Source organism: Rhinatrema bivittatum, chromosome 18 (assembly GCF_901001135.1).
Source record: "Rhinatrema bivittatum chromosome 18, aRhiBiv1.1, whole genome shotgun sequence".
NCBI classification, from domain to species: Eukaryota; Metazoa; Chordata; class Amphibia; order Gymnophiona; family Rhinatrematidae; genus Rhinatrema; species Rhinatrema bivittatum.
In genome coordinates, this window is record NC_042632.1 from 9,922,842 (window position 1) to 9,940,459 (window position 17,618).

Consider the following 17,618-nt stretch of genomic DNA (forward strand, 5'->3'; position numbering starts at 1 on the left):
CATAGCAGCATCAAAACCCCAAGAAATAGGCATGGCAAACAGCTCAGTGGTGTAGAGTGGTGGAGAGTGGTGTAGAGTGGTGGTGTAGAGTGGTGGAGAATACATAGAAACATAGAAATGACGGCAGAAGAAGACCAAACGGCCCATCCAGTCTGCCCAGCAAGCTATGCCTCCTCACCAGATTTAAAGGGTCCTCATCCCTTTAAGTGCTCTCAGCTGATTCCTATCAACAGGGCCAGAGGAAGTATAAAAGGAGACTTCCTCTGACCATTCCTTGACTTGGCAACATCCTACGTTGGTCAGGTCTGCTTGCTTCGGTGAGTTCGTGTCTTGATTCCTTGTTCCTGTTTTGTCTTGGTGTTCCTGGTTCCTGACCGGATCGGCTAGCGGTGATTCCTGGTATTGACTTCGGATTAGCTAGCGGTGATTCCTGGTATTGACTTCGGATTGGCAAGCGGTGATTCTCTGGTGTGTGACTTCGGACTGGCAAGTGGTGGTCCCTCAGTGTGTGACCTTGGACTGGTAAGCGACGACCCTCTGGCACTTGACCTTGGACTTCTTCCTGACCATCATCTCCAAGGGCCCACCTAAGTCCCAGCGGCCCGGGTCCCTACGGGCTCCTGGGGGACCCGCGGGCTTCCAGGGGTGAAGCTCCAGTCAGCCCTTGCACCGAACGTCCGTTTCCTTGACCTCTCAAAGGTCCACCTAAGTCCCAGCAGTCCGGGTCCCTACGGGTTCCTCCTGGGGGGACCGCGGACTTCCAGTGGCGAAAACATACTTCCGTTCCTCGACGTCATGACTCTTCGTCCACCTCCACAGTCGTCTCTGTCTACAGTGCCGAGGGTCAGCTGGTCACATCTTCTATTCTTGCCTCGCCTCCCGACGGGAGAACCTACGGATCTCTCTCCAAAGGTATTCCATCCTACCGTCAGCCCAAGGGTTCACAAGCCTGAGCATAACACCCTATTTCTCCCCCATAATTTGAACCAGAAAGTGTACCTGGATACTTCAAGCACCACACAGAGGGAGGCTCTGCAGCAGCTCCTTTCTTTTCATCCTTTTGTTTCTGTGATTTCGCATGTTTCAGTCTGAGTGGGCTCTCTCTGTGCAGGGGGACGGTTCGGGCTGTGCAGGGCCTCAGCCCTTCCTCCTGCTGGACCCATAGTTCAGCAGCTTTCCACGTTAATGTGACTGCAGTGGCTTCTGACTCTTCACGCTTTTCCACTTCTGCATGTATCTTACTGCAGGTTTTGGCCTCTTTATTTTCCTTTCCTTTTACTTTGCTATTTGTCTCTGCTCCTACAGATTGAGTCTTTTTCTCTTCCACACTTTGCTTTTTCATGTCAGGTGTTTCTCCTGCTTTACTGCCTTTTCCATTTTGCTCTTTTTCTCCCTGTGGCTTCTTTATTTCATCTTCTAAATGCCTTGTCCTTCCTTCCAATTCAGTTTCTTTTAGCAAAGTCTAAAATGGTATAAATGGCCTTTCGCGGGTGGCCCCTTACAGCCTAACCAATTTATTGAGGCATGAACTTCCTCAGGGGCATGAAGTGAAGTACGAGGAGAGTAAAATGTATGGGGATGGGGGAGGATACAGAACAAAGAGGAGGCATTGAATAGGCAGGCAAGGTGCGGAAACAAGGGGATAATGGCTTTATAAATTCAGACCACTAACGACTGAGGTAAGTGTGAAAAGACAGAATGATGGGAGAACGTCCTCAGACTGGACTATAATGCTGTTATCATCTTGTTTCCCCATTCTGCCTACCTATTCAGTGCCTTCTTTTTGTTCTGTAGCCCCCCATCCCCATATATTTTACTCACTTTGTGCATCTAACAAAATGGACTCTGCCCTCGAAAGCTCCTGCCTCAATAAATTGGTTAGGACAGAAGGTGCCACCCGCCTTGTGTCATTTTTGCTACACCAGACTAACAGGGCTATCCCTCTGACGATCTGAATCAAATGGTATAGTTTTACCTCCTCAGCACCAGAATCAGTAGTCGTCCTACCTTCCCCTCGGAGTGGGTGTCTGTGCTAAGAAAGCTTGCACTGCTGCCTGCTCACTGCCTCCTTCTGTGTGTAAATTTATTTTTCAAAAGTGGAAACTCGCTTCTCTAGCAGCTTAACAGAAGCCACAGACTTCCCTCCTACCTTTCATAAGATTATGTTTACTGATATATAGTTTTCGGTGCCCACTCTTAATCCAATCTTTCCATCATCTAGTAGAACCTAGTTATAATTGATCCATTTAAGCTCCGAGCTGTCCCCAGACAACCCCTGTTGAATTGTAAATCCGCTGCTTACTTCGCATCCTTGACTATGATTCTGTGATTCACTAGAACGTGCTGAGATGAAAAAAAAACTTCCTATAGGAAAAAGAGTTGCAAGATGACGTTTTAGCAATATTATCTCTGTTCTGCAGGCACAAAATTACTGTTCCCTATTCCCAGCACTCTGTAGGCCATTACACACAACTGCAGAAACAGAGCCCAGATATTCCTGTCTCAGCTGCAATCCGTTTCTGTTTTGTTCCTCCTTGGCTATCACTGTCTGGCATACTGGATGCAGATATTCCCCCAGCAGGAGCTGTATGCGCTCTTCTGCCTGGGTGGCTACCTCCTTTTTTTTTTTTTTAACCCACGGGTTTTGATGACTAGCAGGACACCTCTGGCTGTGGTCAGGGCAGAATGTGTTCAAGCAAGATTAGTGTTAAGGCAGAGGTCAGGGCAGGCAGAGGTCAGAGTCCACGCATTCATCAAGGCAGGTGGAGAGCAGCAAAGCAAGGACAGAAGTCAATCCAGGTCAGCAACAAAAGATCAGTCTGAGGAAGGCTGATGGGGAGGCAAGGCAAAACAGGACAGGGAAGCAAGGCTGGATGGAGAGACAAATATGGGCAGAGCTGGAACATGGAGAGAAAAGGCAGGAAAGGGTAAAACTCAGCTAAACTGGTGTACAAGGCAGGGTTCAGACAGACTAGATAGGCCACTAGGAGGCCAAGAGAAGAAAAAGATAGGGAACACAGAAACAGGGTAGGCCAGCGAGAGGCCTAGGCAAGGCACAGGAACAAGGCATGAAAAGGCTAGGCCACCGGGAGGCTTAGACAGCACACTGGAAGGCCATGGGAGGCCCACAGGAAGGGAGGGCCACTGGAAAACTCGCAGGAAACAGAAAGGCCACTGGGAAGGCCACAGGGAAGAGGACAAAAAAACAGGCAAGCAACACAGGAATAAACAGAAGAAGACAAGGCCAAAACAGGCCTCACTGGGAACATGGACAAGGCAAAGATACACAGAGGGGCTAGGCCACTGTGAGACCTAGAACCACAGGCAAGAAGGGCCACAGAGGGACTCAAAGGAAGAAGGAGGATCACAGAGGGGTCCAGATAGGATAGGAACACAAGAACAGGGCTAGGTATACACTGACACATGCAAACAGGAATCTATGGTAAGACAAGGTAAATATAAGGCACAGACAAGAGGGCCACCGGGAGGCCCAGACAGGAAACGAAGATCTCCGGCACCTGAGGCCAATGTGTGTTGCCTCCCTGGCACCCTCCCCCCCTCCCCCAAATCCTCCTTGTGGAAATGCTTAAGTGCAAGAAAGTCAGACTAATAGAAACCCCAGGAAGGAAATGAATTAACAGACTGTTGTGAACAGTCTGTGGGGCAAAAGCTTCCCTGCCTGCAGAGAGACCACCAACCTTGCCCCTTCTCTCTGCGGTATTGCAAGTAAACAAAAACATTCTCTGGTAAAGAATAAGACCAAAAGTCAAGGATTTTGATGTAAAATTTATACATTCTTTCAAATGTTTCAGTTTTTCCACTTCTGTCCTTAAGGGGAAAAAAAGAGAAAAACCATTTCAAAATGTGTCTTTCCTCCAGAACTGCGAACATCACTGCAGTCTCATTACAGCTCCCTGCCGTCCCCTCACCAAATACAGAATAACTGACCACAAATTAGAAAGAGAAACATGGAGACAAAGGCTGAACTGGAAATCCTTGCCTGCAGTATAATATAGAAATATATTCAGATGCACATTTTCCAAAAATGACATGGAGAAAATCAAACTCTCTTACTTCCCATCCCAGAGAAACAGAAACAACAGTAGTCACTCTCCAGCCTCCCAGGCCCCAGCAGTCTTGCTCCCATTTCTCATTCCCCTCTCCCCTCCCAGACCTCACAGTCCCCAGCAGTGGTGCTCCCCAGCCTCTCTACCCTCCCAAACCTCCCAGCCAGACTCATAAGCAATGCAATAATGCAAAATAAATCTGTCTTAGTAAACCATACTAATAAAAAAAACCTATTTCAAAACAGATAACGAATACAGCATCTAAAAATATAAGGATAAAACAGGTTTAAACATTTCACAAAAATAAATTAAATATTACAAAACAGCAAACAATCTAGAGAAAGGTCAATAATATCAAGAACTAAAGGTTGTGCTTATGTTTGTATCTCCTTTAAAATAGTTGTATCCCCTCCTTCCTAGTGTAAGAATTTTATTTTATAAACTTAGATGTATACCCCACGTTTTTATGTTATCCTCTGTAAACCGTTATGATGTATTTTCGAACGACGGTATACAAAATCTTTAAAATAAATAAATAAAATAAATAACACCCAATAATTAAGGATAAAAAATGTTCCACTTGCCATACCACCATGCAATCACACATGCATATCTCTCCCCCTCAGTAATCCTTTATGCACGTTCTCTCTTTCACATGCAATCATAAATAAACACACGTTCCCTTTCTCCCCCACATGCAGTCCCACACACGCATGGTGCCTCCTCAACATGCAGTCACACACATGCATAGTCTCCTCCACATGCAATCACACATGCGCTCTCTCTCTGTCTTCCATATGCAATCACACACACTCTCTCTCTCTCTCTTTCCCACATGCATTCACACATGCATGCTCTCTCTCATGCATGCAGTCACACACACACTCTCTCTCTCTTTCTTTTCCACATGCATTCACACATAATGTATGCAACGGCAGGTGCTAGACAGCTCGGGCAAGGAGCCCGATGATCATATGTGGGGTGAAGTGGACTAGAGAGTAATAGAGATGCCAATGGTCCCCCATGACATTGCCTAGTTCATTGACTCCCTCCTTCCCTAAAGCGACCACCGGTCCATTCACTCCTCTCCCCTTCCAGTTATCCCCAGTCCGTTCACTCCTTCCCCCCCCCAAGCAATCCCCAGTCTGTTCACTGCTTGTACTTGAAGACTGGAAGGTGACCAATGTAACCCTGATATTTAAAAAGGGCTCCAGGGTGATCTGGGAAAATATAAACCAATGAGCCTGACTTCAGTGCCTGGAAAAATAGTGGAAATCTTTCTAAGAATTAAAATCACAGAACATATAGATAAGACATATCTTAAAGGGACACTGCCAGCATAGATTTACTCAAAGGAAGTCTTGCCTCACAAATCTACATTTTTTTGAAGGGGTGAATAAGTATATGGATAAAGGTGAACCGGTAAATGTGGTTTATTTGGATTTTAAGAAGGCATTCGATAGAGACCCTCATAAGACTGCTGCTAAGAAAGCTAAAAATTAATGGGATAGGAGGCAATGTCCTTTTGTGGATTGCAAAGTGCTTAAAAGACAGGAAACAGAGATTAGGATTAAATTATCTGTTTTCTCAGTGGAGAAGGGTAAAGAGTGGGAGTGCCTTAGGGATCTGTACTTCGACCAATGATTTTTAATATATTTATAAATAATCTGGAAAGGGGTACAACGAGTGAGGTGATCAAATTTGCAGATGACACACAATTATTCAGAGTAGTTAAATCACAAGTGGATTGTGATAAATTGCAGGAGGACCTTGTAAGACTGGAAGATTTGGTGTCCATATGACAGATTAAATATAATGTGGACAAGTATAGGGGAAAAAACCCCAATGCTGTAGTTACATTACGTAAGGTTCCATTTTAGGAGTTTCTATCCAAGAAAGATCTAGGCATCACAGTGGATAATACATTGAAATTATCAGCTCAGTGTGCTGTGGCGGTCAAAAAAGCAAACAGAATGTTAGGAATTATTAGGAAGGGAATGGTAAATAAAACAGAGGATGTCATAATGCTTCTGTATTGCTCCATGGTGAAGACCACACCTTGAACAGTGTGTTCAGTTCTGGTCACCACATTTAAAAAAAGATATCGTTGTACTGGAGAAGGTATAGAGAAGGATAACCATAGGCTCACCTATAAGGAAAGGCTAAAGAAGTTAGCACTATTCAGCTTAGAGAAGAGATGGCTGAGGGGGACTATGATAGAGGTCTACAAAATCATGAAAGGACTTGAACTGGGAAATGTGAATCAGTTATTTACTCTTTCCGATAATATAAGATCTAGGGGCTCTCCATGAAGTTTGCAAGTAGCACATTTAAAACAAATCGAAAAATATTTTTTCACTCAAAGCACAATTAAGCTCTGGAATTCATTGCCGGAGGGTGTGGTTAAGGCAGTTAGTTTAGCTGGGTTTGAAAAAGTTTGGATAAATTCCTGGAGGAGAAGTCCATAAACTGCTATTAACCAAGTTGACTTAGGGAATAGTCAAAGCTTGTTACTGATATTAGTAGCATGGGATCTATTTAATGTTTGAATACTTGCCAGGTACTGTAACTTGGATTGGCCATTATTGGAAACAGGATTCTGGGCTTGATGGATCTTGGTCTGACCCAGTATGGCATATCTTGTGTTCTTATGCTCCCCCTTTGTGATCCCCAGTCCGTTCACTCCTTCCCCCAACCCCAAGCAATCCCAGGTCCATTCACTGCTTCCCCCCCATCAAGCGAGCCTCGATCTGTTCACTATTTCCACACAGCATTCCCTGGTGTATTAGCTCCCCCTCCCGACAATCCCTGATTCAATCATTCACCCGCCTATCCTAAAACAAGAGCAGGAGAATGGGGCCCTGCAGCTGCTCAGGCACTTCCTCATTTTTCCTCCCCTGTGAGATCTATGTGGTTCTAAGCATGCCAATCAGGCCCTGGCAGGAGAGGAAGGAGAAAACGCCTGAGCAGCTGCAAGGCCCTGTTCTCCTCCTCCTGTTTTAGGATAGGTGGGTCAGTGAAGGAATCTGGAGGTTGAGGGCTGAATTTTCCTACTGCCACCAATGTTTTTGTTTCTTCAGCTTGCCCCCTACAGCTCGGCACCCAGGCCCCCCCCCCCCCCCCCCCCCACACACACACACTCCATTGGGAGCAAAACAGGTCCAGACAAGATCTAAATAGGATATACTGGGAACAAGGCAACACAAGTAAGAAGGCCACATAGTAACAAGAAAAAGTGCAAGGTTGGTCAGAGCAAGGAGCTAAGATCACTCAAGAACACTCAATGTGAGGAAGGTTCTTATAGGGCTGGCTTTACTGCATCATACAAGGTGGCAGTTAGTGTGGATCCGAGCTTGGTCCGGTGAGGGTCCTGCTGGCGGGGGTTGGGGGGGCTACATAGTAGACAAACTTGTGACATTGGGTCTGTATCCAAGACTGGAGAACCAATAAGAAAAGAAAAAAGCTGATGTGGATATGGAGCGATATCCTATAAGTAGCATAGCATCTACAGCTGGCAGCTGGGATGAGAACCATTGCCTGGCAATATGACGCCCTGAGCAAAGGGTTGCCATCAGTGCTGAAATCTCCACTTCCCATAGTACTTACCCTTCTTGGTAGGTTACACAGTTCCCATGGCTGTCCTCATGTTGGTGCATGCTAGACTGCTATTGGCAAGCCCAAAGAACACACTGACCTACCTGAATTAGGTAATGTGTTGCTCTCTTCTCTTGATTCTGTTTTCCTGTTTACCTCCCCCCCCCCCCCCCAGTTTTGACACCTTTGACTGGTGCTCAACTTGCCCAACTATAGAAACAGCCTGTTGCGCTGGAGATGGACCCTTGGCCTGGTGCAGGATTGGTACGGCCCTCTGGTGGGACCCAGAGAGCACCTGCCACCAGGAGGCGGAGCACACGAGGAGACAGAGGCTAGCTGGAGCTTCGCCAATAACAGTCCGGGGTTGAGCCCTTGGGTACCCAGACCGCCTGGACCTAGGTGAGCCTCAGAGGGTCTCCCAGAGAGGTAGCGGAGAGGTGTGCCCACCACGAGCAAGGGTGTGCGGCTGATGTAGGGAGAGTTGACCAGACCCGAACTGGAGGCTCCGGAGACCTCAGGGAGGTAACAGTTCAGGAAGGTCCTCCGGGCAAGACAGGCAGAGCCTGTAGATCTGGTCAGACGAAGGCCACGGTCAGAGTCCTGTTGGTCTGGTGGTCGCTGAAGGCAGAAGGAGAGAGCCTGAGTGAAGGGCAAGGATCAAAGCCAGGGTATCCATCCAGAAGTAGTCAGCCAAAGCAAGGGTCAGTTCCAAGGTCAGTGCGAGCATAGTCAAGGCAAGCGACGGTCAGTTCCAGGCAGCGGTCAACGTAGTTAGGCAGGCAGAGGTCAGTTCCAGGCAACTATCAAACGTGGTCAGAAGACAGGCAGCGGTCAGGCCCAGGAAGCGGTCAAACGTGGTCAGAAGGCAGGCAAAGGTCAGGTCTAGGCAGCGGTCAGTCATAGTCAGGTAAGCAAAGGTGAGTACCGAGAATCAGTCCGGAGGGTCCTACCAGGGAACGTGGAGCAGGAACAAGATAGAAGCTGGAGACACTGAGGACCACGGGAACAAGGAGACGTTGGAAAAAGGAGACGCTGGAACAAGGAGACACTAGAACATAGGATCAGGCAAACTAGAACACCACGGTGTCGACCTGATTGCCAAGGCGAGGTCCTGGAGACAGGGCTTCGCTATTTATAGGGTTACTAAGTGATGTCATCATATTGCATCCAAATCTGTTTTACCGCGCTTGGCCCTTTAAAGCTCAGGACGTCAGCCACGGGCGGGGCTAAGGCGGCCAAAGATGCGGAGCCCTCACGGGACCTCCGCTATGAGGCCTGCGGCATGGAGGAAGCCAGAGAGGGCCACGGTGAGCGTCGGGGACGCCAGGAGCTAGCAGCAGCAGCAAGACCGGAGCTAGTGGAGGGCAGTGCGAGGTGAGCAGGCCCGGTTGCGGCACCTATGCGGCCGGGACGCGCAACAGTACCCCCGCTTCTAGGCCTCTCCCTTACCGGTCTGGGTTTTTCTGGGTGTTGCTGATGGAACTCTTGAAGAAGATTTTTATCGAGAATGTGGTGAGAGGGCTCCCATAAATTGTCTTCTGGGCTGAAGCCCTCCCACAAAAGTAGGTATTCCCAGTGGTCCCGATGGCGTCGGACATCTAAGACTAACTTGTAAGGTGTTTTCAGGTTCCGCTGAGTGTTGCGTCGGTGGAGGAGGCCTTCGGAAAGGCCAGGACAGGATCAGGGGTTTGAGTAGCAACACGTGGAAAGTGTTGTGAATCCCCATGGAAGCTGGTAATTTCAGCTGGTAGGTGACTGCTCCTATGCGTCCAAGGACAGGGAATGGACCAATAAATTTGGGAACTAGCCATTGGGAAGGCAACCGTAGCCGGATGTGCTTAGTACTAAGCCAGACTCTTTGTCCAGGCAGGAAGAGAGGTGCGGTCTGACGATGGGCATATGTGATGCTTTGGCCCAGTCAGCTGCTTGGCAGAGCTGCTCCCTTACTTGGTTCCAGAGTCGGCGTATGGTTTGTGATGTAGATTGGGCTGCAGATGAGGGTACACTGAGTGGAACCGGCAGTGGTAGGCGAGGTTGACGGCCAAAGAGTACAGCAAAGGGGGAAACTTCTGTGGCAGAGGTGATATGGGATAGTTCTGCCCAGGGCAGGAGGTCAGCCCATTTATCTTGCTGATCGTTGACATATGATCGCTGGAATTTTTTCAAAGACCGATTAGTCCTCTCGGCCTGGCCATTTGCTAGCGGATGATATGCTGATGTTAAGTTTAATGTGATATTGAATGTTTTACAAAGGGACCTCCAATATTTAGTGGCAAATTGAGGACCATGATCGGAGACTATTTCTTGTGGTAGTCCATGTAAATGAAATACGTGGGTTAAGAAGAGTCGAGCTAGCTCTGGAGCCGATGGGAGTCCAGGTAAGAGGACAAAGTGGGCATTTTGGAGAAACAGTCTGTTATGACCCAGATTACAGTATTCCCTTTTGAAGGAGGCAGATCCACGATGAAGTCTGTGGAAAGACTAGACCAGGGCTTGGTGGGCGCAGGAAGTGGTTGAAGAATCCCCATGGGCAGCCAGTTGGGGGTTTATTTGCTGTGCACAAACCGGACAGGAGTCCATGTATTTTCGGGAGTCCTTTGTCATACCAGGCCACCAATAGTGCCTTCGGAGCATCTTGAGAGTTCAGGCTCGGCCGGGCTGACCAGCCAACTTGGAGTCATGAGCCCAATGAAGTACACATTCACAGAGATGGCGGGGGACCACCATCTTCCCGGCTGGTACCGTGGAGGTGTTGGTGTTCGTGGTAGTTGTAGGTGGATACTTGGGCCGGTGGCAGATGACCACCCCTGCAGGGGAAGATCCCGAGAGGGACCACCGGTTAAGCTCAGAGTATGGAGACAGACACACACTAGTTCTTTTATTAAACAGTATATTGAACCACCAGAGGTGGCAGTAGTGAGCTGGTAGTGCCCGGCTGGGCTGTAGTCCCTCAGATACTGGAACAGTGATCCCGGATAACGGAGCTGTAGAGAAACTGAAGATAGTGAGTAGGCAGGGTATGCAGAGTTCAGGAACAGAACCTTGATGGTAACACTCACACAATAGTCTCTTAGAAGCAGCCCAGGAGCTGGAATGAAGTAGGCCCTCGAGGAGCGAGTACCTGGTTCCAGGGAAAGCTCTGAGAGAGAGATGGTAACTCACTGGTGAAGTAGGCAGCGATGACTTCCTGGTAGAAGTGGTATTCAGGAACAAGTCAGGGAACGAGGGCCCTCAAGGAGCGAGTACTGGTTCTAGACTGCGATCTGAAAAGCAAAGAGAAAGCGAGGCCCCCGAGGAGTGGGTACCCCTGGTAAGTCTGAGGAGGCAGAGTAGCTAGGAGAGTAACCCCTGTTCTTGCTAACTCAATTCGTTAGCGATTTCAGAGTCCTTAAATATCCGGTGAAGATGACGTCACCTCAGGGGGATGCCCCTGAGGTTCGCGCCAATGCTGGTACTTGAGTCGGGGCCACGCCGCGCACGCGCCCTTAGGCTGCTGGGAAACATGGTGGATTGCAGCGTCTAGCCGGTCCGGGGACGCCGGAGGAGAACGGTATGATGATGCCGCGGCAGCCAAACTTCCAACAGGCAAAGAGGGAGTCGCCAAAGAGGTAAGGTGGGCGTAGTGGAGACGTCTGGCAGCAACGGTCACAACAGTACCCCCCTTCAAAGGGCGCTTTCCTCTTTGGGTACCAGGCTTAGGTTTTGAAGGATGTGCGAGGTAGAACTGAAGAAGCATCTCTTTGTCCAGAATATTGGTCTAAGGCTCCCATGAGTTTTCTTCGGGGCCGAAACCTTCCCACTTTAGAAGGTATTCAAAAGTATTGCCTCTCTTACGAACATCCAGGACCTCTTCGACTTTGAATTCTAAGTCGTTTTCTGCATTGATGACAGGTGGATCTTGAGGTTTGGATGAAAATTCGCTGAGTATGAGTGGTTTCAGAGATGAAGCGTGGAAAGTGTTATGAATATCAGCAGCAGTGGATTGAGCTGCTGGGACATCACTGAGCTTCAGTGGAAGTGGCGGTGTTGGGGAACGTCCATAGGCTACTTCAAAAGATGACACAGTAGTGGATCTTTCAACTTGATGGAGGGACTCCTCACGTCTTCTGCCCCTGAGTACACCGGGGCAGGAGTCAGCGGAGGAGAGGACGCGGTATGGCCTAAGAACAGTCCTCCTTGCAGGACTTAGGTCCGTCTGTTTTCCGGACAAATGGAGCATGTAGAGACATTATGGCCGGGCTGACCACAGTACATGCAAAGGCCATGCTTCTTCCGAAGTCTTTTTTTCTTTGGAAGTTAAATGTGCATGACCAAGTTGCATCGGTTCATCTTTATCAGCAGCAATGATTAGTGAAACCATCCGAGGTGCAGATGCAGCACTAGCCTGTTTCAATCCAGGTAACACCTTAGGCCGGATTTCCTTCACCTTGTTCCGGAGCCAGTGATCAATCCGAGTGGCCAAGGCTACTAATTCTTCCAGCGAGTCAGGTGTTTCGCGAGCGGCCAGCTCGTCCTTTAAACAGGTATCCAGGCCTCTGCAAAGGAGTGTCTTGAGACATTTGGGGTCCCAGCGAAGTTCTGCTGCAAGAGTTTTGAACTCAATGGCAAATTCAGCCAATGATCTGCTGCCTTGCTTCAATTCCACCAGAGCAGAACCGGCTACAGCAGTGTATGAGCAGGGTCATTGAAAATGGATTTAAACAAGTCCATAAATCCTTCTATGTCCTCAAAATGGGGTCCTTGTGCTCCCACAAGGTAGATGCCCAAGACAATGCCCTACCATCCAGGTATGAGAGGATGTAGGTGGTCTTGGAAAGAGCCGTAGGAAATAAAGATGGCTTTAAGGCAAAGTGCATGCAGCACTGGTTTAAGAAGCCCTGGGCCTTCTGAATTTCACTGGAAAAGTGGACTGGAGCCACCAGTGGTACAGCAGTTTTTAGAGTTACCTCCTGTAATTGACCTTCATGGTTGGAAGCTGTGCCTTGAACCTTCTGTGTGTGTAGCTGATGAAACGCTGAAATAAGTTTCTCCAAGGCGTCTTGCTGCTTCACAATGTGCTGGGCCAGGCCCGGTATGGCCTACAAAACATTCAGTTGTGCCGGATCCATGGAGTTTTTCTGGGTGTTGCTGATGGAACTCTTGAAGAAGATTTTTATCGAGAATGTGGTGACCTTCTAGAAGAAATCAACAACTTAGATTAATGCCAGTCAGGTTTTTATACAGTGTACAATCTTTCTGCTATGTCGTTCATAAAAATGTTGAAAAGAACCAGTCCAAGGACTAATCCCTGAAGCGTACTACTGTTAACATCCCCCCTCCTAAGAGAAAACTCCTTTACCACTACTCTTTGTTGCCTCCCACTCAGCGAGTTTCTAACTCAGTGAATCACTCTAGGTCCCATACCAAGGGGAAGTAAAGGATCCTTTATTTTCAGTTACAAAACTGAATTAATTCAAGTTACACATCAAGAAAAAATCAGTAGCTGCAGGTCCAAGTCACATTAAATGCAGCAATGAAGAAAACAAAAGGTTCCTGTATGGTCTAAAAGCTACCAATGAAAAGTCCTGAGCTACATCTAAAATAACAAAAATAAATAAAACATAAAAACTCATGTGCATCATCAGCTTGGAATAATTCATATGCTTTCCAGTAAAAGGTAACACCCCTGGACAAGGAGCCAGCCAGAATATCAAGCAGGCTCTCTCTCTGCTGCTAAAGGATGAAGTAATAAATATTATTACTATGTATTGCATTTGATTAATCACAGTGTCACACAAGTGGTAATCAAGGCGATGTACAAGTTACAAAATGATAAGGGGAATGGAACAACTCCCCTATGAGGAAAGACTAAAGAGGTTAGGACTTTTCAGCTTGGAGAAGAGACGACTGAGGGGGGATATGATAGAGGTGTTTAAAATCATGAGAGGTCTAGAACGGGTAGATGTGAATCGGTTATTTACTCTTTCGGATAGTAGAAAGACTAGGGGGCACTCCATTAAGTTAGCATGGGGCATATTTAAAACTAATCGGAGAAAGTTCTTTTTTACTCAACGCACAATTAAACTCTGGAATTTGTTGCCAGAGGATGTGGTTAGTGCAGTTAGAATAGCTGTGTTTAAAAAAGGATTGGATAAGTTCTTGGAGGAGAAGTCCATTACCTGCTATTAAGTTTACTTAGGGGGTAATTTCCAAAGGAGTTACGCGCATAAATGTAACTACTATTGTAGCAATTTTCAAAAGCCATTTACTCACGTAAAGTGCACTTATGCGAATAAATCCTATGGACGATTCAATGGCATATATTGTAGCAATTTTCAAAAGCCCACTTACTCGAGTAAAGTGCATTTACATGCGTAAAACCCAGATTTACGCATGTAAATGCTTTTTAAAATCCGCCCCTTAGTGAATAGCCACTGCCATTAGCAATGGTTACATGGAATAGACTTAGTTTTTGGGTACTTGCCAGGTTCTTATGGCCTGGATTGGCCACTGTTGGAAACAGGATGCTGGGCTTGATGGACCCTTGGTCTGACCCAGTATGGCATTTTCTTATGTTCATTTAGTGGCATGCAAACCCTGCTTTAGAACAGAAGGCTTCCCTGTAGAATAGAATCCTTACAGGTGAATTTTCAAAGGAGTTACGTGCATAAATGTAACTTACTGTCGTAGCAATTTTCAAAAGCCACTTAAGCGGGTAAATCCTATGGGCAATTAAATGGCATATATTGTAACAATTTTAAAAAGACCACTTACACGAGTAAAGTACAATAACACATGTACAACTCATTTTTAAGTGTGTAAATGCTTGTGAAAATCAGGCCCTTAGAGCATTCTGTTTAGCAAGAAATGTACAGGTTGGTGCTCTGCAAAAGAAAAATAAAGAAGAGTGAGCAATGATAGTCATAAAGTGCCATGGAACAGCCACATTGGCAAATTCATGGTATGACATGGATACTCTGTTGCTGCTTTAACTTTATAGGCTATGAGAGGAAGGTGACTAATTGACTTATAGAAAAAAAAATAAGGGGGGAAGTTTTACTTTTTATTCAGGTCTTTGAGTGATGTTTTAGTTGTTTTTACTTAATTTGTTTTATCTCATATGCATTATTTATTGATTTATTTATCAAGTCTGTCTTATGTTTTGTAAATGCACATAATTATGAATGCCAATTTATAATCTGCATTGAACAATTTCATTGGATATTGTGGCAAAAAAGATTGAATAAATGAATAGGATGCTGCAACTGCTGGTACTGTAGCATTTTATTCTGCAGCACAGAGTCCATGGAAAATACACTGATCAGAATAATGTGCTCTAAAATACAGGCATCATAGCAATGCACTACAAGGATCAGCTTCAAATACAGTGAAATAATCAGCAAAAGTTGAAAAATTCAAACTTTTGCATTCTTCTGTATCTCTTTTTTTCAACAGATATGTTTGTAATGCCTACAATTCCCAACCAACAACAGAGCCAAACTGCACTCAACGATCAAATTGCAACCAAAATAAGTGCAGTAAACTTGCATAGTCCATAAACTTTCAGTAAAGTTCTTTATTGCATATCGGCAACTCCACTGTTATACAGTAAGCGTTAAATCAGCGTAATTCAATGCATCCCCCGACACGGTCCCATGTTTCGCCGAGGCTGCGTCGGGAGGGACAGTAAATATGAATCAATGGTTCTGAAATAAAATATAAAGAAGGACTATGTAGGAAGATAAACCATGACCGGCGCACGCCTTTTACTTTGTTAAATACCCCCTGTGTTAGGCGTTTAGATACATGTCTTCATAAAATTTGACAGGAAGTGAATCAGGTATGTGAATAATGTAATATTTATGATTTTGCATGTTTGAAGTTTCTATATTTAAATGCTGGTCGGTCATGATTTATCTTCCTACATAGAACTTCTTTATATTTTATTTCAGAACCATTGATTCATATTTACTGTCCCTCCCGACGCAGCCTCGGCAAAACACGCATTGAATTACGCTGATTGAACGCTTACTGTATAACAGTGGAGTTGCCGATATGCAATAAAGAACTTTAATGAAAGTTTATGGACTATGCAAGTTTACTGCACTTACTTTGGTTGTAATGTAATGCCTACAAGTCATACATTCTCGAGCCAGTCACCATGATGCTGTATCATGGGGATCATTGACCCCAGATGTAGTTAATGTAACATCCCACAGTTGGGCATTGCCAGTTGGTCAATTATCTCTTGTGTTCAAGTATGACTACTGATATAGAGAGATCAGTTTCCATATCCAGGGTTCAGGAGATGTGCCAGGGCAAATGTGTGACTATGTTCTCTCCTGCTGCCTGCCAAAGTGACATAATAATGTTCTATTACTCGTTCCATTTCCTTTTAATAGAGTGCCAAGTTCATCTTTCAGTGGCTGTCTTCCCAAGTCATTAAATACATCCTAACAGACTGTATAAGCCCTTTGATACAGTTCTTATGGCAAAGATTGGGATGGACAATATTCCTGCTGCCTTTTTTCAAATTCACTATATGGAACTCCTTATGCATTCAATTGTCAACATGTGTGATGGCATCATAGCGCTGCATCATGGGGATTATTTTCCCCAGAAGCAGTCATGATTCAACTAGAAATGGGTACTGTAGGAGCCCATTGGTTGTCTCAATTTTAGTTCCATATATGTTTGTCAAAAAAATGTTTCTATTTAAATTTGTCAAATATGTAGAAAATTTCACAGTAAAACAGTGGTTCCTAAACCTGTCCTGAGGTTGAGTTTCAGGCTAGCCATAGTGAATACCGTATGTATGCAATAGATTTGCATTCACTGCTTCCATTACATGCAAATAAATCTCATGTATATTCATTGAGGATATCCTGAAATCCCAACTTACTGGGAATCAAGGAATACAACATTCAAAGTTGATGGGATAATGGAACAACTCCCCTATGAGGAAAGACTAAAGAGGTTAGGACTTTTCAGCTTGGAGAAGAGACGGCTGAGGGGGGATATGATAGAGGTGTTTAAAATCATAAGAGGTCTAGAACGGGTAGATGTGAATCGGTTATTTACTCTTTCGGATAGTAGAAAGACTAGGGGTCACTCCATGAAGTTAGCATGGGGCACATTTAAAACTAATCGGAGAAAGTTCTTTTTTACCCAATGCACAGTTAAACTCTGGAATTTGTTGCCAGAGGATGTGGTTAGTGCAGTTAGTATAGCTGTGTTTAAAAAAGGATTGGATAAGTTCTTGGAGGAGAAGTCCATTACCTGCTATTAAGTTCACTTAGAGAATAGCCACTGCCATTAGCAATGGTAACATGGAATAGACTTAGCTTTTGGGTACTTGCCAGGTTCTTATGGCCTGGATTGGCCACTGTTGGAAATGGGATGCTGGGCTTGATGGACCCTTGGTCTGACCCAGTATGGCATTTTCTTATGTTCTTAAAGTTATGTCATTAATCTTCCCAATGCTTTCAGTTTACACTCTTCTGAAACAGCATGCTCATCTTGATCTTCCCTCTGAATCCATGTTCATCTTTCCTCCAACCCTGTGAGAAATCTGCATTGAAGATGGGTAGAGAGAGTGCTTAGCTTGACAATTTGAGCCTTCTAGGCGGACCGTAGCTATGGATGCTGCTACATGTAGTGTTATGACATCATCATTCCACCATTCTATTGGATTATTAATTCATCATCCACAGCATTTCATCCTGCACAACCTCTAAAAGAATTCCAAAGAGGCAGCCCAGAGGGATCAGTCTGGTGGGAGTGCTACCATTTGAAGAACTCTGGTTCGATTCCAGGTGAGGTCTTCTACCCCCTCCCCGACACCAGCCAGGGCTAAGGATGCTTCAGAGGCAGTGTCCACAGCCCTATGGGGAGGGAATCTCAGTTATTGTGCAACATAACACCTAATGGCTGGATTTAGAGTCTACATTAGCTGGGATCTAGAAGGAGCCATGGTTT

General features: G+C 45.8%; 1 protein-coding gene across 3 annotated transcripts in view; it reads left to right on the plus strand.

Moving 5' to 3' along the window:
- KCNIP1 (potassium voltage-gated channel interacting protein 1) overlaps positions 1-17,618 on the plus strand; it is a 516,519-nt gene that overhangs the window by 288,229 nt on the left and 210,672 nt on the right. The window contains exon 1 of one of the 3 annotated variants that reach the window (XM_029583870.1): positions 17,389-17,455. The exons of the other annotated variants lie outside the window; for them this stretch is intronic. The gene's annotated coding sequence lies outside the window, so the exon portion shown is untranslated. Of the gene's footprint in view, positions 1-17,388; positions 17,456-17,618 lie in introns of those variants that run through there. 3 annotated transcript variants of the gene reach the window in all.